This window comes from Puma concolor, chromosome B3 (assembly GCF_028749965.1).
Source record: "Puma concolor isolate L17-30 chromosome B3, mPumCon1.1.hap2, whole genome shotgun sequence".
In the NCBI taxonomy this organism is placed as follows: Eukaryota; Metazoa; Chordata; class Mammalia; order Carnivora; family Felidae; genus Puma; species Puma concolor.
This window is the reverse complement of record NC_141672.1, coordinates 63154294-63178668: the sequence shown is the minus strand read 5'-3', so window position 1 is coordinate 63178668 and position 24375 is coordinate 63154294. Positions and strand designations below refer to the sequence as shown.

At 36.0% G+C, this 24375-nt stretch overlaps 1 long non-coding RNA gene across 2 annotated transcripts; it reads left to right on the top strand.

The window, feature by feature from the left end:
- Positions 1-27: 27 nt before the first annotated feature.
- Positions 28-23611, top strand: LOC147580006 (uncharacterized). Of its 2 annotated transcripts, XR_015252416.1 has the most exons (4): positions 28-147; positions 16958-17049; positions 18661-18785; positions 21535-23611. It is a non-coding gene; the product is annotated as an uncharacterized LOC147580006 (long non-coding RNA). The 2 variants fall into 2 exon arrangements; XR_015252417.1 differs by lacking the exon at positions 18661-18785.
- The last annotated feature ends 764 nt before the right edge of the window (positions 23612-24375 follow it).

Here is a 24375-nt window from a genome sequence, read left to right as displayed (position 1 = left end):
ATAGCGTCACACCGAGGACTGGGAGCGGGGAATTGTAGACCTGAACGAGGTTGCAGAAGGTATTTGGGTTGGTGATTGGAACTGTGGTCCACTGAGTGTTAGCATCTGAAGACTGTCTTGGTTCTTAGATGTTGCTTATCAGTGATGGTAAGAGGAAACATAGTTAAATGTTAAGAGTTTTAGAAGTTAAATTTTTAAATTAAAAGTTAAAATTTTAACATGGCGCTGTGAAATGGTCTGCAGAAAGGTCGGGGATACAGCAGTGCCCACACCTGCTTCTAAACATTGGAAAACTGTTTCACATAGAATTGTCATACTTAGAACATTACAACCTTGTAGAATCTACAGGGTTGTTTAAAACACAAATTAACGTCACTAATATTTCATGCGAGGGAGCGGAGGATAGAAAAGAACAGTAAGATGCTTTACTATGCCTCATTTACTATCAAGGGAATGACGTTAATTACTTTAAATCTGCAAAATAATTATGTCAAGTTTTAAAACGCGCATCAGCTGCTATTCTCTGGGTGATACTGTAGAGACGCTCACCCTAAAACTTTCAAAGTGAGACACTGTCAATACAATTCTAACCCTTTAACCCAAGTAATTGCCTGCAACACAATCTTTGGAATTAGAAGGAAGGCATAAATCCGAATTGAAATTTGACAGAGTATTATTCATCAGATTTATTAAAACATATTTGGGGCGCCTGGGTGGCGCAGTCGGTTGAGCCTCCGACTTCAGCCAGGTCACGATCTTGCGGTCCGTGAGTTCGAGCCCCGCGTCAGGCTCTGGGCTGATGGCTGGAGCCTGGAGCCTGTTTCCGGTTCTGTGTCTCCCTCTCTCTCTGCCCCTCCCCCGTTCATGCTCTGTCTCTCTCTGTCCCAAAAATAAATAAACGTTGAAAAAAAAATTAAAAAAAAAAAACCATATTTGAAGGACTTTCAATCTTATAGTCAGAGTCTAACATTAAAAAGTTTTGTTGTCCAGTTGAAGAACACAAATTTTAGAAGAATTTTTAATGTTAAGCTCTATTCAAAAACAAAACACATCAGTGTAGAGATAAGGGATGAGGGATTTAAAATTCTTAATTCTAATAGTCTAATGCATCTACAGTAGAGAAAGCAAAGGTGGAAACTTGCACAATATGTATTCTTCAGTTTTAGAGTAGGCTGAATGAAAAGAGCAGAATAGGCATCAAGAAAGTGGAATAGGGGCAGTAGGGATAAAAGAACGCCTTTGACCTGTCCCTTGGGAGCCTCTTAATTAGGCTTTCATTTCCAAAGATCAGGAGGCTTGACAGGATCTTGAGAAATCCTGTCTGTTTCCTTGTTCACAGCAAGATATACAATTTATAATCCAGCCTATGTCTAGAAACATCCAGAGAAAGATTTCACAATGTGTAATCCCAAATTGAGCAACCTTCCGTACCTAACTCATCTCCATACCTAACCTAAATTCACGATTCTTTGCAATGCTAGCATTTTTTGCCTTAGGTCTCTTTTCAAGGAGAATATAAGAGGGTAACTAGAAATTTTTGTTTTGTAACAAATTAGCAACCAGTTTCAGATCATTTCTTTTCATCTAGGTGTGAACATTTTGTTGTTGTTTTGTTTTTGTTTTTGTTTTTTCCCCAATATTCAGGACACTGGTAGGAAACACAGTTGGGACCACGCTTAGTATATTATAAGAATAGCATCTTTAATTAGGTACTGCTCATTCCTGTCCATGCCATCACTGATTTTGAAATTTCAAGTTTTACTTGTTCCCTTATTCCTCTATTATAGAATTTATAGCCATTTGATTTTTATGTATGTTGTCTATTTAACTCTGTTTCAATATCCAAACTTACACTTATATCTTAGTACTGCTTAATGAGATAATAGTTGGAATTTAACTCTTTTGTGCATTATTCCTACTTTCCAGGGATCTTTCTTACTCCTTCCTGATGCTTATTACCTTCAGTTTGGAAATTTCTTATTTTCTTCTATTTATTTTAAATAGGCTGAAAAGATGTGGATTTCCTTGGGCTAACTTTAAATAGAAATATGTAGATAGTGATGTATAACAAAAAATATGATGAAAGCTATGACATTTAGAAAGGGAATAAAGAAAATAATTTTCTCATTATAGAAGGCTAATTATAGTTTATAAAGTGGGATGCTGCAAAATCTGCTGCCTGACAGAAATGATTCAAAGTGTTGTTCTTTGTGTTACCAACAGAATTAGAAATACTGTCCTGCAAGTTTATGCTAAGAATCAGTTGAGAGGATAGAAAGTATAAATGAAATCTGGACTATCCATCTTATCAACAAAAATATGCTTTATGAAGAGCCTTAAAGGCACAACTCCATTAAATAATCCAGTGCACAGCAAAATGCCTGTAGTATTATACATGCTCAACATGTTTGTTCAATGTACATAGTACAAATTTTAACTAATGCAGCAAAAGAAAAATAAACGTTATTTATCTTCTCTGCTTCCCCATCACCTGATGGATAAGTGCAAGTTCCTTAGAATGGCATCTTAGTCTCTTCTCATGATCTGGCCTTTGCCTAAATTCGCAGCCTCATTTTCTGTCACAAACCATCTGGTGCTAATGCTCCTGAAACTGCTTTTAGTTCTTTAGAACTTTACTATTTTTGTCTCCATGTTTTTTATTTATGCCCCCACCTCAGTTTATAAAACTCCTATTCCTCTTTCAAACTATGGCTCAGAAATCTCTGATAAGTCTTCCCTCAATTCTCATGAAGAGTTTATCTTTTCTGCTAAACTGCTCCTGCAACTTGTATATACTTTTGATTATTGTATTTATCATATTGATATTGAAATTTCCTTGACTATGAGCCTGTCTCCCCATTGAGCCATGACCATTTATCATGTTTGTGTATTTAAGGTTCAGTATAGTACCTGTATGTCAGGTACTATACTAATTAATCAGTATATGCTTGTTAAGCTGAATTTATTTGCCTATCTAGAGTGAACAGATATGTAAATGGGAAAAAAAAACCCACAAGCTTCTATACTTGAGGGGAAATTGTAACTCATAGTAAGAATGATATGCAAATTCATTTCAAATAACAAAGCATATCTGTTTATCCTCTTCTAGAATAATGCCAATTTCAAAGTGCTCAAATTTTTCTTAATGAATAAATATAGCTAGCCTCCATAAACATTCTCATGAATGTTAGCCATACCAATTAATTGTACATTCTATGTGCCAGACACTATGATCAGCATAGGCAATATAAAGATGAATCAGGCAAAGACTCTCAAAGAGCTCCAATTTTAGTGGGCTAGGTATATATGTAAGCAAACAACTATGATATAGTGTGACAATGATCATTTTAGAAGTATGTATAAGATAATACAACCAGTTAATTCCTTTGAGGAAATGTTTGGGTTCAGTGTCAGGAGAAGCTCTAAACTGATATAGAATGTGGATTGAGGCTCAAATGATGAGTATAAATTCTCAATTTAGATAAAGCATAAGCAGCAACTTGAACATGCTTGGTGTGTTTCGGGAGGATATACTGAATAGAGAAGGATGGCTGAGCCAGCATTTCCCAGAGTTTGTTCTGCTGAATACTAGTTCTGTAAGATGCTTCTTTCAACAGAAGTTTCCATGGCCAAACAAGTTGGAGTAATGTTGACTAATTGTGTTGCCATGTCATGAAATGGGTCACAGTATTCCACTTCCTATTAGCAAGGAGTTCACACTACGATCAAGTCGAGGCACAACGAAACAAATTCCAGAATCCTACCTTTGAGGATTTGTTTACTGGGACTCTCCATAACAATTTCTGAATCAGTCAAGATTTAGTTAGAAAATAGAAACCATACCTGTTACTTGAACAGAGAAAATGTTAGTAAAAATGTTATTAGGGTACATTGTTAACTCAAAAGATACCAAGAAACAATAATATATCACAATTAGCAAATTCAGGAAGCAACTAACCCCTCTAGGGCTGGGGAAGCAAAGTGAAGAGTTTGGAATTATTAAGATTTAGAGCTTAGGGGAGCATTCCTGTGGAGTTCCTCAGAGAAGGAGATGGTGCTCAGCTGGGACTGGTGTCTTAAGAGGCAGGGATGTGATTAGGCTGATTTGGCAAGTGTTTAAAACTGCAAACAGAGGGGCGCCTGGGTGGCGCAGTCGGTTAAGCGTCGGACTTCAGCCAGGTCACGATCTCGCGGTCCGTGAGTTCGAGCCCCGCGTCGGGCTCTGGGCTGATGGCTCGGAGCCTGTTTCCGATTCTGTGTCTCCCTCTTTCTCTGCCCCTCCCCCGTTCATGCTCTGTCTCTCTCTGTCCCAAAAATAAATAAACGTTGAAAAAAAAAAACTGCAAACAGAGCATCAAAGCACTGTAGTACAGCACCTTGCAGTCTAATATACATGTAATTGGGATCCCTAAAGGAGAATAGAAAGAGATTGGGGCCAAAGAAACATTTCAAGAGATAATGACTGAGAAAGTTCCAAAAAATAATGAAAGCATCAAACGACAGATCCAAGAAACCAGGCAACTCCAGTATTGATTGTATACTGCTATATAACAAATTACCCCAAAATTTAGTGGCTTACAACAACAAAAAATTCTTGTCTCCTAGTTTCTTTGGGTCAGAAATTCAGGAGTGGCTTTGGTGGTTCTTTCACTCACTGGGGAGAAAGCAGAAGTCATAGTGCCTTTTAGGACCTAGTCTCTCAAGTCACACAGTGCCACTTCCATCTGATTCTTTTTGTTATAGCAAGTTATGATGTTTGGCCCATACTCAAGAGGAGAGAAATTAGGTTCCACATCTCTATTTCAAATATGAAGGAGGGGCACCTGGGTGGTTCAGTTGGTTAAGCGTCTGACTTTGACTCAGGTCATGATCTCTCTATCTGTGAGTTCAAGCCCCATGCTGGGCTCTGTGCCGACAGCTCAGAGCCTGGCGCCTGCTTCAGATTCCCTCTCTCTCTGCCCCTCCCCTGCTTGTGCTCCGTCTCTCTTTCTCTCAAAAATAAACACTAAAAAAAAATATGAAGGGTAAATAAAGATTGTTTTTATGTGAACAAAATATAGTTCCTATAGTACAGCAGACCTACATTATAAGAAATGTTAAAAAACTCTTTAAGGCAAAAATACCACAATACCAGAAAGAAATTTGTGTCTACACAATGAAATGAAGACCTTAACCAATAGTTAAAATAAAGTAACATATAAAAGACATCTTTTCCTTATTTTTATTTGTTATAAAGGTAACTAACTATCCAAAACAAAAATAATGGCAAATTTATTGTGGGTATAGCATACATAAGAGGAATGTATAACACAAATCGGGAGGGAGCAATTGTAAGTGTACACTTGTAAGGTTTCTCCATTGTACATGGTGCAATATAATATTTTTTTTTTTTCAACGTTTATTTATTTTTGGGACAGAGAGAGACAGAGCATGAACGGGCGAGGGGCAGAGAGAGAGGGAGACACAGAATCGGAAACAGGCTCCAGGCTCTGAGCCATCAGCCCAGAGCCCGACGCGGGGCTCGAACTCACAGACCGTGAGATCATGACCTGGTTGAAGTCGGACGCTTAACCGACTGCGCCACCCAGGCGCCCCTGGTGCAATATAATATTATATGAAAGTAGTCTGTGATAAATTAAAGATGTAAATTTTAAGCCCTAAGGTAACTACTAAAATATTTTTAAAAGAAATATAATTAGGGGCGCCTGGGTGGCGCAGTCGGTTAAGCGTCCGACTTCAGCCAGGTCACGATCTCGCGGTCCGTGAGTTCGAGCCCCGCGTCGGGCTCTGAGATGATGGCTCAGAGCCTGGAGCCTGTTTCCGATTCTGTGTCTCCCTCTCTCTCTGCCCCTCCCCCGTTCATGCTCTGTCTCTCTCTGTCCCAAAAATAAATAAACATTGAAAAAAAAATTAAAAAAAAAAAGAAATATAATTAATAAGCTAATAATGGAAATATGAGGGAATTATAAAATAATTAATTTTAAAATGTCAGAAAAAAAGAAACAAAAAAGATGGAGCAAATAGAAAATAACTAACGGTAATAGTTTTTAATTCAACCATATTAATAGTTACATTAAATGTAAATGATATAAACTCAAATTTACAGGCTAATTAAAAACTAAGTTCTAATTATATTCTGACTGAAAGAAACTCACTTTAAATATAAAGACAGAGATAGCTTAAAGGTTAAAAGATGAAAAAAATACCATGCAAGTATCCATAAAAATAAATCTTGAAATATTAAAATGACTATTTTAATATCAGACAATGTAGGTATCCTAAGAGCAATATGTAATGTTAGAGGGCCAATTTACCAAGAAGCTTTAACAATATTGTTTGTGCAGCAACAACAGTTCTTCAAAAGTGTTTCATATTATCAGAAAAAACTAATAGAACTGAAAGGAGAAAGATATAAATCCACAATTATATTTGGAGTCTTCAACACTCTTCTCTTAATAATTGGTAAAAAAAATAAAATAAAAAACCAGTATGTGGGTTGGTACATTTGGTAGAGATACACTAAGTAAAAGAAAATGACTCATTCAAGAGAGGAAAGACACATTTAACATTTCTTCTTTTATTTTATTATAGTTATGAATCACCTTATTTTTTATAAATACTTTACATTAAAAATATTTTTTTCTTTGAAAAAGTCATATAAATCAAGCTTTACAAATTCAATCCCACTTTCTCCCCCTTTGACTTGTAATTTAATTTCAGAGGTAGTTAGTCTTCATTTCTAATTCATTTTTACAAGTCAGTAGTTCCAAATGTTTAAGATTTTTGTTTCTCAGTAAATGTACAAAATCTATATAAAGAAAATTGTAAAACACTTCTGAGAAACACTGAATAGACTTGAACAAATTAAAAGACCTACATTCTTGGCTAAGTATTAAACATTATGAGCTTGACAGTTCTTTCCATATGAATGTATAAAGTTGATACAATCCCAATACAAATATCGAACAAAAATTTTTCTGGACCTGGAAGGTTCATTTTAAAGTCAATATGGGGGCACCGGGGTGGCTCAGTCACTTAAGCATCCAATTCTTGATCTTGGCTCAGGTCATGATCCTGCAGCTCATGAGTTTGAATGGCCCTCATGGAGCGCTTTTCTGGCAGTGCAGAGACTGCTTGGGATTCTCCTTCTCCCTCTCTCTCTCTGCCCCTCCCCTGCTTGCTAGCTCTCTCTCTCAAAATAAATAAACATAAAAAAAAATCTTTAAAAAAGTAAAGTTAATGTGGAAAAATAAACAGACAAGAATAGTCAGGAAAATCTACACACATACAAAATTATTATTGAGCTTTCAGCTTTTAATATATTTGCTGGACAAAAAAATCTTGAGTATTTTTGTCTTTCAGTACTTTAAAGATGTGTCTCCATTATTTTCTGGCTTGCATGGTTTATTGAGAAGTTTGCTGTATATGTCTCTTTCTTCCTTTGGCTACTTTTAACATTTTTCTTTTTATAGCTGGTTTTCAGCAACTTTGTTTATGCTGTGCCTTGTTTTTATTCTACTTGGAGTTCATTGAACTTCCTGGGTCTGTGGGTTTGTAGTTTTCATCAATTGGGGAAATTTTAAATTTTATTTCTTCAAATATTTTTTTTCTATTACCTCTTCTCTCTATTTTCCTTTTGGGATTCTAGCTATATATCTGTTAGGCCACCTAATATCTCAGAAGTCTATTTATTTCTTTTCCAGTCTTTTTCTCTTGATGCTTCAGTTTGGATAATTTCTGTTGTTGTGTCTTCAAGTTCACTGGCATTATCTCTGAAGTGTTTAATTTGTTCTAAATCCCATCCATTGTATTTTTCATTTCTTATATTGTACTTCTCTAGAAGTTCCATTTGAGTCACTGTTATATCCTCCACATCTCTCCTCATCATGTCATGTTTCCTCATATTTTCTTAAATATACAGAGTATATTTATATTAGCTATTTCACATATCATTGTTAGTTACATCATCTCTTAATTTTGTGTCTGTTTCTACTGATTTTCTTATGGTTATCAGTCATATTTTCCTGATTTTTTGGTTACCAGACATTTTACACAAATATTACATAAATTATACATTGTTGGTTTGTGGAATTTGAAGCATTCACTTAAATAGTGTTTTATTTTGAAATGCAGTTAAATTACATGTAATAAGCTGCTTTTGAGGTTTGTTTTTAAGTTTTGTCTTGGCAAGTTTAGAATAGCCGTAGGTCAGGGCTAATTTAGCCCCACAACGAAGGTAATACCTATTCTGAGTGTTCTAGTTAATGTTCCTTGCATTGCAAGAGCTTTTCACTCTTGTTGGTGAAAACAAACTATTCTTATCCCCAGCCCTCTAATGAGCACTGGGAATTGTTCTGCCTATTAGTTTCAAGTCTTGAGTACTTTCCTCTCACATGTACCTGGATCAATACTCAAAGATTCTAGGATACCCCTCTATAGATCTCCAGAACTCTCTCTGCAGAGCTCCCTTTTCTCTGATACTCTGTCCCACAGACTCTTAACTGCCTTGACTCTGCAAACTGATTGCTGTCTCTTCAACCCAGTGAGACAAAGACTTTACTTGCATTCCATCTTCCTGACCTGCAGACTGGAAACTGTCTATAGGCAGCAAACTTGTACAATTACTGGGCTCAACTTGTTTGTTTCCTGTCCCTCAGGGATGACAGTTCTATACTTTCTATTATCCAATATCCAAAAAACGGTTGCTTCTTTTTTGTGTTTTTGCTTCCCACCCCCCACCCCCCACCTAGTCATTTAAGTGGGAGGATAAATCTTGCCCCTTGGTCAGATGTAGCGGTCTGCCACTGCTTTAATTAGGCCTTTTGATTCCCTTATAGTTCATGCAGTGGTTGTGACACTCGGCACAGGTAACATCCTCCAGAACTGGGAAAGCCAAATTTATGCTAAGCCATTAGTACTATCAGGGCTACATTTTCATAAGGGAGGGAGAAGGTGTTGGTCAAAGCACAGATAATTCCCAGATGTCCCTGACAATGACTCGACCTCTAATATTCTACTGTTCTTAGAAGTTCATTCTCTGACTCTGATTTAACACCACTTAAAAGAGTGGTTCTGCTACTAAGTTTGCTTCAAGAACTACAATTACAAGTCCACTTCTCCAAACATCTTAAAGCAAAGATCTGTGAGCGTTAAACTTTCTGTATGCCTGAAAAGTCTTTATTTTGTCATCATTCTTGAGTGATAGTTTGACTTGTCAAAGGTTTCTAGGTTCCAAGTTTTGTTTTCTTTTTCCTCAATACCTTGAAAGTATTTTTCTGGTCTTGTATTTGTTTGTTTTCCTAGTACCAGTGTTACTAATGAGAAATCTAATGACAGTATTTTCTCATTTTTTACAGTATTCTGTGTTTTCTCTGTGGAAGCTTGTCAATATCCTTTACTTTTCACAAGCTTCACCATGAGTTCAGATATGAGTTTTTTTTAACTTAATTTTGATCAGCATTTGACAAAATTTTAAAATTCTGCCAAATTGCTACTCATTTTAGGTTAACGTATTGTATTGCCCACCTACCATTCTATTTTTTCCTCCTGAAAATATGTAATATGAATGTCATTTTTTTATATTTTGTTTTTCTTTTTTAAATTTTTTAATTAAAAAAATTTTTTAATGTTTATTTATTTTTGAGAGAAAGAGACAGAGAGCAAGCAGGGGAGGGGCAGAGAGAGAGGAGGACACAGAATTTGAAGCAGGCTCCAGGCTCTGAGCTGTCAGCACAGAGCCCGACACAGGGCTCAGACTCACGAACTGGGAGATCATGACCTGAGCTGAAATCGGACACTTAACCGTCTGAACCACCCAGGCACCCCATCTTTTATATTTTTTCTTATATCTTGGTGATAGGGGCTTTCCTCAGTTCCATCTTTCTTCATTAATTTTCTTTTCATTTATATTTGGTCTGCTATTTAGCCCATCTTCTGAGTTTTTTTAATATAAAATATAGTTTTTATTTCTAAAATGTCTGGTTATTTTTCTTAACTACTAAGTAATTGTGTGTTTTATCATCTGTTTTTATTTGTTTGTTGATCTCTTTTATCTCTTTGAACATATTAAATATATTCATTTAATATCTTACTGTACTAAGATAGCAACTAGCTGTTTTCTTTCTTCACCAGAGAACGTAGTGAGATGAGAAAATGAAAACACATTTGAGGGCTTCTGTCTTTAACATTTAAGGGGGATGCAAGGAAAACTTTTTATAGATTTTTTTAGGATTGTAAAAATAGGATTGTTCTCAGAGGCAAGAACATTGACTACATAAAATCAAATCCCTTCTAATCCTGTGGCTGCTTCTAGTATTTGGTAAATGTAATCTTGCCATCTATTCTAAGAAATTATTCTAAAACACACAGAGTTTTGGGGTGCTTGAGTGTCTCCAACTCTTGGTTAAGCATCTAACTCTTGGTTTTGGCTCAGGTGATAATCTTGCCATTTGTGAGTTCAAGCTCTGTGTCGGGCTCTATGCTAGCAATGCAGAGGCTGCTTGGGATTCTCTCTCTCCCCTCTCCCTGTCTCCCTCTCTCTGCCCCTCCCTTGCTTGTGCTCTCTCTCTCAAAATACATAAATAAATTAAAAAAAAATAAAAAAGTTTTGAGCATAAAGATACCCAAATACCCTTCTATTTATACATGTTTAAAAACTAGAAGTATCTTGTGCATTCAGTCAAATGATACTTAAAGACTCAAAATGGGAACATGGTTGTTATAATGTCAAAAGAAAAAGATAGGATAATAAACTGTATAGATTGTTAACTCGAATACTGGAATGATGCATAGAAAAAAGACTGAAAGGAAATTCACCAAAATACTAACTGTGATTGGTTTAGAGTAGGTTTTTTTTTGTATACTTTCCTGACAATTTTTCCTATAATTTTCTGTGATGACTGAATTGCTTGAAAAATCAAGGAAATGGGAAAAAAACCAATGGTCTAGTATTCGCTGCATGACTTAACTTACAAGTTGTTCAAATCAATTGAGACAGAGTAAGTGAAAGCATGTTGTAAACTATAAAATGAAGTAGTAAGCTAAATTATTGTTATTAGCAATAACTGAAGGGTAATATAATTCGTCTTTTGAACTCTTCCTATAGAGAGCTCTCTTTTCGGTCAATTTCATCTAATTTATTTTTGTCAATACAAATGGGGTAGCAGAACACTTCGAAAATCTCCCTGAGGATAATAAACTATATTACCTTTTTTGTTATTGCTTTGAACTCTTACCATGATGATAATAAACAAAGCCCCTTAAGCTGGTTTTACCTCCTGCTCTTGTACCCAGGCAACAGCAGTATCCCCTTGAAAAAAAAAAAAAAAAGATAAAACTATTGAGATTTAAAATACAGTTTTACAACTTTCTCTAAAAGGTGAGTTAGTTAAATCACGGGGGAAGAAAATACCAAATTTACAGGAACAAACGTGTGTTTATTTTTTTTTTTTTTTAGTGTTTTTATTTATTTCTGAGACAGAGAGAGACAGAGCATGAGTGGGGGAGGGGCAGAGAGAGAGGGAGACACAGAATCTGAAGCAGGCTCCAGGCTCTGAGCTGTCAGCACAGAGTCCGACGCGGGACTCGAACTCACACACCGTGAGATCATGACCTGAGCTGAAATTGGTCGCTGAACCGACTGAGCCACCCAGGCACCCCACAAACGTGTGTTTATTAAGCAACACATTAACTGCAAGGGATTTCATATGTAGATTATCTATAATTTGAATGCAATTTTCTAAATTTTTTTTAATGTGAGTGGTTTCACGAAGGAACATACTTAAAGATCATAAAAGCCATTTATGAAAAGCCCACAGCTAACATCATCCTCAACGGGGAAAAACTGAGAGCTTTTTCCCTGAGATCAGGAACACGACAGGGATGCCCACTCTCACCGCTGTTGTTTAACATAGTGCTGGAAGTTCTAGCATCAGCAATCAGACAACAAAAGGAAATCAAAGGCATCAAAATTGGCAAAGATGAAGTCAAGCTTTCGCTTTTTGCAGATGACATGATATTATACATGGAAAATCCGATAGACTCCACCAAAAGTCTACTAGAACTGATACATGAATTCAGCAAAGTTGCAGGATACAAAATCAATGTACAGAAATCAGTTGCATTCTTATACACTAACAATGAAGCAACAGAAAGACAAGTAAAGAAACTGATCCCATTCACAATTGCACCAAGAAGCATAAAATACCTAGGAATAAATCTAACCAAAGATGTAAAGGATCTGTATGCTGAAAACTATAGAAAGCTTATGAAGGTAATTGAAGAAGATTTAAAGAAATGGAAAGACATTCCCTGCTCATGGATTGGAAGAATAAATATTGTCAAAATGTCAATACTACCCAAAGCTATCTACACATTCAATGCAATCCCAATCAAAATTGCACCAGCATTCTTCTCGAAACTAGAACAAGCAATCCTAAAATTCATATGGAACCACAAAAGGCCCCGAATAGCCAAAGTAATTTTGAAGAAGAAGACCAAAGCAGGAGGCATCACAATCCCAGACTTTAGCCTCTACTACAAAGCTGTCATCATCAAGACAGCATGGTATTGGCACAAAAACAGACACATAGACCAATGGAATAGAATAGAAACCCCAGAACTAGACCCACAAACGTATGGCCAACTCATCTTTGACAAAGCAGGAAAGAACATCCAATGGAAAAAAGACAGTCTCTTTAACAAATGGTGCTGGGAGAACTGGACAGCAACATGCAGAAGGTTGAAACTAGACCACTTTCTCACACCATTCACAAAAATAAACTCAAAATGGATAAAGGACCTGAATGTGAGACAGGAAACCATCAAAACCTTAGAGGAGAAAGCAGGAAAAGACCTCTCTGACCTCAGCCGTAGCAATCTCTTACTCGACACATCCCCAAAGGCAAGGGAATTAAAAGCAAAAGTGAATTCCTGGGACCTTATGAAGATCAAAAGCTTCTGCACAGCAAAGGAAACAACCAACAAAACTAAAAGGCAACCAACGGAATGGGAAAAGATATTTGCAAATGACATATCGGACAAAGGGCTAGTATCCAAAATCTATAAAGAGCTCACCAAACTCCACACCCGAAAAGCAAATAACCCAGTGAAGAAATGGGCAGAAAACATGAATAGACACTTCTCTAAAGAAGACATCCGGATGGCCAACAGGCACATGAAAAGATGTTCAGCGTCGCTCCTCATCAGGGAAATACAAATCAAAACCACACTCAGGTATCACCTCACGCCAGTCAGAGTGGCCAAAATGAACAAATCAGGAGACTATAGATGCTGGAGAGGATGTGGAGAAACGGGAACCCTCTTGCACTGTTGGTGGGAATGCAAATTGGTGCAGCCGCTCTGGAAAGCAGTGTGGAGGTTCCTCAGAAAATTAAAAATAGACCTACCCTATGACCCAGCAATAGCACTGTTAGGAATTTATCCAAGGGATACAGGAGTACTGATGCATAGGGGCACTTGTACCCCAATGTTCATAGCAGCACTCTCAACAATAGCCAAATTATGGAAAGAGCCTAAATGTCCATCAACTGATGAATGGATAAAGAAATTGTGGTTTATATACACTATGGAATACTACGTGGCAATGAGAAAAAATGAAATATGGCCTTTTGTAGCAACGTGGATGGAACTGGAGAGTGTGATGCTAAGTGAAATAAGCCATACAGAGAAAGACAGATACCATATGGTTTCTCTCTTATGTGGATCCTGAGAAACTTGACAGGAACCCATGGGGGAGGGGAAGGAAAAAAAAAGAGGTTAGAATGGGAGAGAGCCAAAGCATAAGGGACTGTTGAGAACTGAGAGCAAACTGAGGGTTGATGGGGGGTGGGAGGGAGGAGAGGGTGGGTGATGGGTATTGAGGAGGGCACCTTTTGGGATGAGCACTGGGTGTTGTATGGAAACCAATTTGACAATAAATTTCATATATAAATAAAAAAATAAAAAATAAATAAAAAAAAATAATGTGAGTGGTTCCAAAGTCTTTTGGTATTTAATAACATGTGCTATTATTAACACAGTTGTTAAAGTGCAGATGTTTTCTTCAGTGCCTGGCCCTTTCAAGATATTGCCCAGGAGAATGTTATTACTTACAATTGAACTACTTCTGGACCTCATGGCTTCCTTCCTCCTCAGTACCAATTATGTATCTGATGCTTTGGTAGGCAATGGAGATCCAGCTATGAACAGGAGATACAGATCCATCCTTGGGTTTTATGGAGTCTAGTCACACAAGTATTTGAGTGTCTAGTGTGTACCTAGCTCTATCCTGAGAATTTCAGGGTTCCCAAAGGAAAAATACTCCATATACTGAAGAGCCTTTTAGTTCTTGAATGGTGTTTTTTTGACCACTGCATAATAGCTTCCTTGGACTACCTACCTGGCTTCTGAACGAGAGGAATTGAAAATAGCCAGAATCAGTCAGCTTCTGTCCATCTTAGACTAGGAACCCCTCTACACTGAAGAAAATCCAGGTGTCAGAAAATTGATTTAAAATAAAAGATACTAATTCTGCCACAGAGTTTTAGAATTGTGATGTATTCAATCCTATCACTTTTTGATAAGCTAATGCAGTTTTGCCATATTTTCTTATGGTCATTTCAGATATGCAGACACATGGGATATATAAATTCTGACTAGACAATGAGCAGCATAAATGAATGTGCTAATAGCTAAACCAGTAGAGGCTGTTCTTTACTTTGTGTAGATTTAATGTCCTCTGGAAGGATCTCCAATTTATTTTTAAAAAATGATTTCTAAGGCTTATAGTATGGGATTGCCAAAATCTCACAATGGTAAAGTAAATGTTATTTATTTAATATTAATTTTATTACATCTTGCATTTAATACTTGTATATTTTTATGAAAGTTTAGTATAGAAGTTTATCATAAGAGGACACTTCTGTGGACATTCATATATAAATAAAACAATTCTAAGACTAGTTTACTAATCAGCTATTTCAGAAGTCATGTTAAAATGTGATTTTAGAATAGGACAGTTTACAATATAGTTCTAATTCATTTTTTATGGATTAAGAATATGAGAGAAATATCATGTAACACCATGTTATTTGGAGGAGACAGGGCTTGCTTATAGGGAAATGAGAAGCTGCATTTTGCATTTATTAAACCCCTATCTTTCTGCCATGCCCTCATCTTTAGTCACTACCCTACCCTACCCTATGTGTTTCCCTGATCCTTTTCCTGTCCAATAGAGAATTTTGTTCAAGTAGTATTCTTGGAGAACGTCATAACACTATGTGTACCCCTGGCCCACTGCAAAATCAATCTAACCTACTCCAACTGGGTTCTCATTGCTGCTTGACAATCTTGATATTGATCTCCCATTTATTCCCCAGCACACTTCCCTTAGAAGGTGCTTCAGATCTTTCTGCTCATACATCTGATTCACTACTTACCCTTTCCATTCTCACCAGATAATATCCATCCAACTTTACTGAGAAATTTACAGGTAACTAGTGCTGTTTAATTTTTCCTTATCTCTACCTTCAAGCAGCAAACTTTTATTATCAACCATGTGCCGGGCTCTATGCTTGTTCCTGGCACATAGTAGGTGCTCAATAACTGTTGAAATGAATCTATGTGTTGATGAAAAGATAGGTCTAGGGGCTGAGATACTTTACATAGAGGAGGAGTACAGAATGGAAGGGCACAATAGGTAATTTTGACCTTGGATGTTCTTAGTAAAGAAGGATGGTTTCCTATTGCAAAGAAAGAAGAGTTTTGTTTTTGGTTTTGTTTTTTTATTTCCAGGGCTAAACTCTTCTTACCATTCCTTTCTTCTTCCTCTTTGAAAGTGATTCAGCTCTCTCAAAGAAGGACAACTTCATTATATCTAAACACACCTCTCTGAAACCCATCACCATCATCAACAACTAAAATTCTGACCCTACTGACTATAACCATCCCATTTTCATACTTACCTTTTGTATAAGTGCTCTGTAATTACTGTAGTATACTTATTTCCTTGTCACCCATATTGTCCTCTTGAATTCATTTTGTCTTTTTTTTTTAATGTTTATTCATTTTTGAGAGACAGAGACAGAGTGTGAGCAGAGGAGGGACAGAGAGAGGGGGACACAAACAGAATCTGAAGCAGGCTCCAGGTTCTGAGTTGTCAACACAGAGCCTGATGTGGGGCTCAAACCCACAAACCATGAGGTTATGACCTGAGCTGAAGTCGGATGCTTAACCGACAGAGCCACCAGGCGCCCCGTATTTTGTCATTTTATTATTCCCATTTATACCAACTAAAATCTCGCCTACTTTTGTTTTTTTTAATCTCACCTATTTTTTAAGACTCATCTCTCACACCAAACATTCTCTGGCCCCTGTAACTGGAAGCTCTCTTGAGAGAACCAGCATTGTCTGTGCTGCTCCTATGATATATATCTTAACCTGCCTTTTACTTCTGTGCAATGCCATGGGTTTCATTTCTATAACATAGGGTTCAATAAACATTGGTTGAATGAACATCGATAAATTGAATACCTTACATGGGGATGGCAAAAGAAAAAATAGTTAATCTTTTTACAAAATAAACTTTTTTCTGTAATCACTCTAATAAACAATTCATTTTAAATGCTATTTCTATCCATGTCTCGCCACTCCAGTGAATGAAGATGAAATTGTCAGCAATTTGGCCAGCTTCAGTTTTAAGCTAGCAGGATGTTATTAGAAATGGTGATAGTGGTATAGCCATAGTTCCCTGTGTTTATTGTTGGAGGAAACTAATGCTTTATATCAAATATGTTACTAAAGTCTAGATTTCTCCAATGAAACTTAAAGGGAATTGTGAGGCACCTCTGAATGACAGGTTTCTGAACCAGTTCCAAGGTGGATTCTGAAGACTACAAATGGGAATTTTTGGTTTGCTTTCAAATAGTTCTGATATTCTTCATTTTGTCATGTTTTTCAGCTGCTACTGGTTATCACTGCACTTTATCAAATAGCATCCCCATTTCAATTGAGAATGAAGAGGTTCTTGGATAAAGAACTTATAAAAATCAGGTACAATAATAAAGTCATGGATGATTCTTGGAATTTGCTAAAATGAAATGCTGCATCTAAGTGCAATATAAGTGCAACATCTTAGCTACATAAGATCATTATCATAAAGTAATCATCATGATTAAAAAAAAAAAACCCCTAATTGAATCATTATTCTTTCCAAAAGATCAGAATTCTGAGAATACTACTCAGAAGCTCTCAAACTTAATATGGAGCAGGAAATATTGCGATGAGTCCTCAAGAGTGAGAAATAAAAAACAGTTGTGCTGTTCTTTCATTGTGCTTTTTAAATTTCATTATTCATAACTATATAGTACTTATGTATGGTGAAGAATGTAGTCAGAGGGGAATGCATCTGTCAGAATCTTAGTATATAAAAAAGAATAGAAGTAAAAACAAAATAAGCATACTCAGTAAGTTATCATATGTCATATTTGAAACTTGAGCTATATATTCTTTTTTGAAACAAGGATAATAAAACAATAAATAAAATTTTTAAAGTGTACTTATGCTATAACTAAATAAAAGAAACTTGTAAGCAGGTAAATAAAGCTAGATCTATGATTTCTTATTTTGACTCCCTGGACAATACCAACAGCAAAATAATGCCCAAAATATGCGTATCCTTTTGTAACTGTATCTACAAGGATACAAATGATATTTTAATATTCAATGAGAAATATTACATATATAAAAGTTATGGAAATCTAACACTAAATTTTGTGGTGGTTAACATTTTAGTAGAGTCTGTGGTCAGTATAAAATTTTAAAATAATGTATAGAGTTTGAAAGTATGATGGATACCAAAGACGAGAAAGAAAAGAAATTGTAGACAATTCAGTAAGAAGACGTTTGAAGGATCTATTTAGCTTGATTTTTTACCCAGCAGATTAAAAAGCGAAATGCCTAATTTTATATATTTATGGATTATATTTTAAGATGCTTTAATTTAGTCATTCTGTTTTTCAGTCTTCTCATATCTTGACATTGATTCCCATATTGACCTAAGTAAGCTACTACATCAGGCATAGTCTGATGTAGTAAACCTTAGTGCCTTAAAACATGACAAGTTTTTGTTTCTTGCTCCTGTTACATGTACATCATTAGTTGGCTGGGGACTCTCCTGTACATTATCCTCATTTAGAGACTCTGGCTGAAGAGGGGGTCTACCTACACTGTTTCACAATTACTGTGGAAAAGAAAAAGTAAAATGGAAAATAAGCACAAAATATTAAAGCTTCTCCCTAAAAGTGATGTTTTGTTACTTCTGATCACATTACTTGACTAATGCAAAGGATATGGCCATGCTAACTTCAAATGGGATCAAGAATGATAGTCCCCTCATGTGCTCTGAAGGAGAAAGGCCAGACTTACTTAGTATACTAATGAGTTCTATACTCATCTAGAAAGGACTGGAGATGGCAACTCTTTTAATTCATTCTCTGTTCAAGCCAGATTTGAGTGTTGCTTCCTTTTCTAGTTGTAGGACGAGAAGGATATTGATGGGTGATAACTTTCTTCAAAGGAAGAAATGTAAGAGAATATTATATGGAGCATTAGGATTAACTTTTATTCTTCACTCATTTGTTTATGGACTTATTTCTTCTTTAGCCCCCAAGGAGGCTATAATTTGTCAGGAAACATAGGTCTGGGCTCCATGAAACAACTGGAGGATGAGGCAGACTATCATATCATTCCAGTGAATGGTTTATAGGCCACAAAATAAAATCAAAAAGGTAGGTGAAATTAAGGAAAAGATAAGTGTTAAGTGAGTTAAGAAAATTTCCTTGAAGAAGATATATCATTAGATGGACATGAAATATTAGGTTTAGTTTAATCAAAAGAAGGAAAGAAGTTATTTATTTTTTTTTTTTAACGTTTATTTATTTTTGAGACAGAGAGAGACAGAGCATGAATGGGGGAGGGTCAGAGAGAGAGGGAAACACAGAATCTGAAACAGGCTCCAGGCTCTGAGCGGTCAGCACAGAGCCCGACGCGGGGCTCGAACTCACGGACTGCGAGATCATGACCTGAGCCGAAGTCGGCCGCTTAACCGAGTGAGCCACCCAGGCGCCCCGGAAAGAAGTTATTTCTAATAAGAAACACAGCAAGTAAGAAGCCAGAAATGAGAATGAGCAAGGAAGAAGGAGAGATGAGATTTGCTCAACTGGAGTAAAGGGTAAGATTAAAAGTTGAAATAGTACGTTAGGATTAGTTTTCTGTGAACTTGAACATGAGGCTATAACCTTTATATTTGACCTAATGGGAAGTAGTAAGAAACTGTGGATTCAGCTAAAGCCAGAATAAAAGAGTGTTTTAAATTGTAGGAGTTTTAAGGATACACCTGAAGAAAAAATTCCGAGGAAGTTATATTTTGTTACAAAAATGTTTTGAGAAAGCTGAAGACTGGGTTCCTGTTAGACTTTAAGTGTTTCAATCTGGTTGGTGAGATAGACCATGCCTTTGAGATAAAAGTAGTCTTTGGTTAAAATTTTCAAGTATAAATTTGGTCACTGATGGAAACTCTCTAGAAATAGTTAAGAAAAATTAATTCAGCTATCCAAAAAAGTTTTGGTTATTCCACCTGGAGATAAAAGGTTGATTTAACTTATGTTACAATTATTAAAAAGACCCATACATATATCATAAAATATAAATATGCTACCTAATACCCTGTACCCATGTGCTACCTCGTAAAAGAGCATACTGTGTTTTCAAGTCATGAAAAAATAAAAATTCATTGTGTCCTATATTAATTAAAGCATGAACCATAGTTTCATAGGAAAAGCATGGTTTTTAGAAGGAGACATATCTGGGTTCACATCCAAGGTGAGCTTGACAGAGAAGTAGAGAAGGCTAAACTACTCTAGCTTCTAGAGCCTCGAATTCCTCACCTATAAAATGGCAATAATAGGGGTACCTAGCTGGCTCAGCTGCTAGAGCATATGGCTCTTGATCTTGGGGTCGTGAGTTTGAGCCCCATGTGTGGTTTTTTTTTTAAATAAATAAGCAAATAAAATGTCAATAGTAATTGGATCTGCCTCAGAGTTGTCAATAAATGATGAAACATATATAAAGTAGCTAGATATAATAGGTATGGTAGCAGTGATGGCAATGATTATATAGAAGCAACTACTTAATATTATTGAATTGAGTTGAGTTGAATTTAATGAAAATTTCCCGTCTTTATATTTGTAAAGATTATAAAATTAGTAAATCCTAATTATTAATGATTTATTCACTAAAATTTATTTCATAATTTTACTTGTATTCTAGAAATAAGTAAAAAGAAGAAGTAAAGAAGAAAATAAATGTTAAGTCAGAGAATTCAGTGTTCTATTTCTTAAGTGTTCATGATCCCTAATAGGTTTTATTCCACTTAACAGATGGCCACCCCAAAGGCAGAAACTTTCATCAGTGACTACTCCCTAAAACTGTTTGTGGTGAATAGTACAATCCTATTTTTCAGATGAGGAAGCTATACAAAATAAGTAGAACTCAAGAAGTTAGTTGAAAAAGCAGTACTTTAACTCATGGCATTTGATTTATATCACTGTGTTGACTTTGTTGTTCCTCAGTAGTTTTATAGTACCTTGCCTTTTAGAGGAGAAGTTATGGTTATGAATGTCAGTCTTCAAACTGTACCCCAAGGACCACATTTAGTCAATCTAAGGTCCCTGAGGATTTGATCACTTCCCAAAATTGTACTCCTGGTTCTTTCCCATATCTGCTGCATACACTGAGTATAGAAGATCTGAGAGTATGGTGATAAGTAAAATGAAAACAAAGAAATAAAATAGAAATTCATATTTAACAGCCTTGAGGTAGTAATCATGAAATTTTGATTTGAAATGGTCTTAAAGTAAAATTACTAAATTTTAATTTGAAAATATTATACACACACACACACACACGCATGCATATGCTAATGGGGCCTTTGGCTTAATTGAGTATTAAGGTCTGATACTTCCTCTAACTGGGTAGAGCAGTGCAGTATGGTACTAATGTCCTTAGTCTAAGCAGTTACAAAAAAATGAACAATGGTAATCGTTCTCAAGTATTTATTTTGGTGGTTCCTCAAGAGATAGTCCAGAGGTTCTGCCTTACTGGAGAATCATCTACCCCATTACCACTTTGACATCACTTAAAATGGAGTGTGTATGTATGTGTGTGTATAGAAAAAAATCACTTAAGGTGACAAAGTAAATTCAATTAGACCAGGTAAGTATTTTGGCCTGTATGTGAAGGGACTTTTGGACAAATGCATTTGACAAGCCACTGAGGAAAATAGACCTTTGTTATTAGACATGAGTGCTCTGTCTTACAAACAAACAAATCCATCCCTCCTAAAAATAAATAAATAGAAAAGTAAAGGGAAAAAACACCACAGCTTAAATGATAGGTTTTGTAAATGTTCTGCTATTTTACAGTTTTTCAATTGAAACCACAGTTTCCTTTTTCTTCTTTCTACTTTTATACACACAGCCTAGAAGATGGACGTTTGGCAAGCCATAATAGACTGCTCCTTTCCCAGGTATCTCCTGCTTGTTTCCTTTATCTGTGAATAGGAAATGGCTTAAAGGCACCTGTGTGATGAAGGTCCCAGGGGCAGCTGCCTGACTACTGAATGCCTGATTATGTGTTAACATGCTTTGTCAGATATTGGCAGAATCTGTTCTCTTCTTTTGCCTTTTCAGCAAGGGTACCATTGACAGGCTGGCTACCCATTTATAGAAATGTTGTCCATCAAACTGTGAGGAAGGACAATAGTGTTTTTCTGTGGCCAGTGACTGTGGGAAACTTTTCTTTGGCTATTCAGGCAATTTTTGTAGCTTGCTCTGAAGAGGAGAGACTGATGAGTGCAAAAAGTACAATTAAGCAAAGCCAGACTTCAATTGAAGGCTCTAGTGTAGTCTGCTGTTCTCCTTTTTTTTTTTTAATTTAGAAGGGGGGAAAAACCCTATGGGTTTTCATGTTGCTGTGTGGCATTCAGCAGGGGGCTATTACAATCCTAAATTTTTTTTCTAGACCACCTAATTCTAAGTTAAAATTAAATGTAATGAGAGCCACTTGGAGTTCTGAATATTTTAAAGCATAATTCCCACAGAAGGGATTCGACCTAAACTGCAGTGAGCATCAGTTGGCTAATTATAGCTGCATTTTATATTACAGCAGGTGTCAGATGCAGTCATCTCAATAAAGTCCACATAATACTCGGGAAATAACAAAGACTTTTCTTTGAATGTGGGTACTAATTTCTGCTAGGTGTCATATGAGCCTTGATACTTCTTATTGGCATTAACAAGAGCACTGCAGCACTCAGAAATGCTTTTTGCTTGGGATGAATTGATACTGTAAAGCACTTACCAGTCAGACTTGACAGATGTCAGTAGTTAATACTAATGTTGCAGAGGTCGGAATATAATGCAAAGAGTCTTATGTAAATACTCTTAGATGATGGGCTGGTTTTGAGAAGGCGCCTGAGCACTGCACCAACTCACTTAATGAAAGTTAAATAGATAGCAGTGGGGTATCTGCTTTTACTTTGGGTCCTGCTTTATTGCAAGTCCTCCAGAAGTGAAGGGCAGATGGTAAGGCAGTAAACTAGGTGAACAAATACACTGGACTTGGATAAGGACTTGTTATGTTCACAGCACTTTCCTTGAGCTTGTGTGGGTGATTCAAATTACTAAAGTTATAGGTCAAAAGCATGCCTGAAGATAAGAGCTCCTGTGTATATCCCACAGATAAAAAATAAATTTAATTTAGAAAATATGTCTGCAACTGAAAAACAATTAGACAATGGCGTAGGCAAGACAAATGTCTCTTTAAAATCATGGCAATTGTTCCACACTGCTCCGTACTTTTAGGAGTTTTACGGTTTGTCTAACCTATTGTAATCACATTGGATCACAGCAAGTGAGATCAAAACAGAAGACCTATTAAAATCTTATTACAAAATATCGATGAGATAAGACAAATGTGAACTTTTTACACACATGCCATTCTGGGATCAACACTATTTATTTTAAATCTAATTCAGAGGTAACAAAGCAAAGAGAATTGTCCCTAATTATATCTCCCAAAACAGTTTCGGGTTCTCATTTTGGCAGGTTACAGTTTATGTACATCTCATAGCAAATTCTGTAGGGTGCTGTCAGCAATTAGGCAGAAATTGCCTTCAGTAATTTAATATTCATTTAGCATTGGTTCAATAAATGAAAGAACACTGATAGGAGCAAAGCACTGTTAAGCCCAGAAATAAAATCTAAGGTAAAACAGAAGACACATTGTCCCTAGAGTGCTGACCATCAGTTCACAAAAACAATGTCCCTCATAGCTGTTTTGAAGATTTCTGTTAATTTTTGTTCAGATCATATATGTTCATGGATTTTGATACGGTCCAGGACAAAATTGTGAAATAGTATGACAAGTTGCAGAGAAATCACTACAAAGGAGAACAAGTAATCTGCTAATGGCAATAGTTTCCTTATAATCCTCAATAATGTTCAAGTGTTTTTAATGCTTAAGCCTCAATCGTGAATAAAAATTTTATTTCTTATTTCTTCTTCCATAAATGTAATGTTTATTACAGAAAGTTTAGAAAACAAATATAAGATACAGAAAAGAAAATAATCCATAATTCTATAGGGACTCATAACATTATTAATATTTTGGTTTCTTTCATGTTTACTCTTTATTCTTCATTTATATACATATAAAATGTATATGTACCTTCTTTTAAGGTGGTTTATATTTATTTTGAGAGAGAGACTGAGCACAAGTGGGGAAGGGGCAGATAGAGAGGGAGAGAAAGAGAATCCCAAACAGGCTACACACTGTCAGCACAGAGCCTGATGAGGTGATCAGTCTCACTAACGGTGAGATCATGGCCTGAGTTGGAATCAAGAGTTGGACACTCAACCAACTGAGCCACCCAGGTGACCTATAACTATCTTTTGAAATAAACCTTATGGTATACTAAGAATATCTTTTTATACTATTGTGTGTTCTTTCACAATGCAATTTTTATTGATTACATAATATTCTACATAATATTCTAGTGTATGGATATACTATACTTTCTTTTTAAATTTACTATTGCTGTACATTTAGATTATTTCCAATCTTTGTTTTAAACTCTATTTTGTCCAATATAGGTATCGTTACCATGGCTTTCTTTTCACATCCATTTGCATGAAAAATGCTTCTCCATCTGGTCACTTTCAATCTGCATGTGTCTTTAGGTCTGAAATTAATCTCTTGTAGGCAGCATATAGATAGGTCTTGTTTTTTTATCCATTCTATCAACCTTTGTCTTTTGAT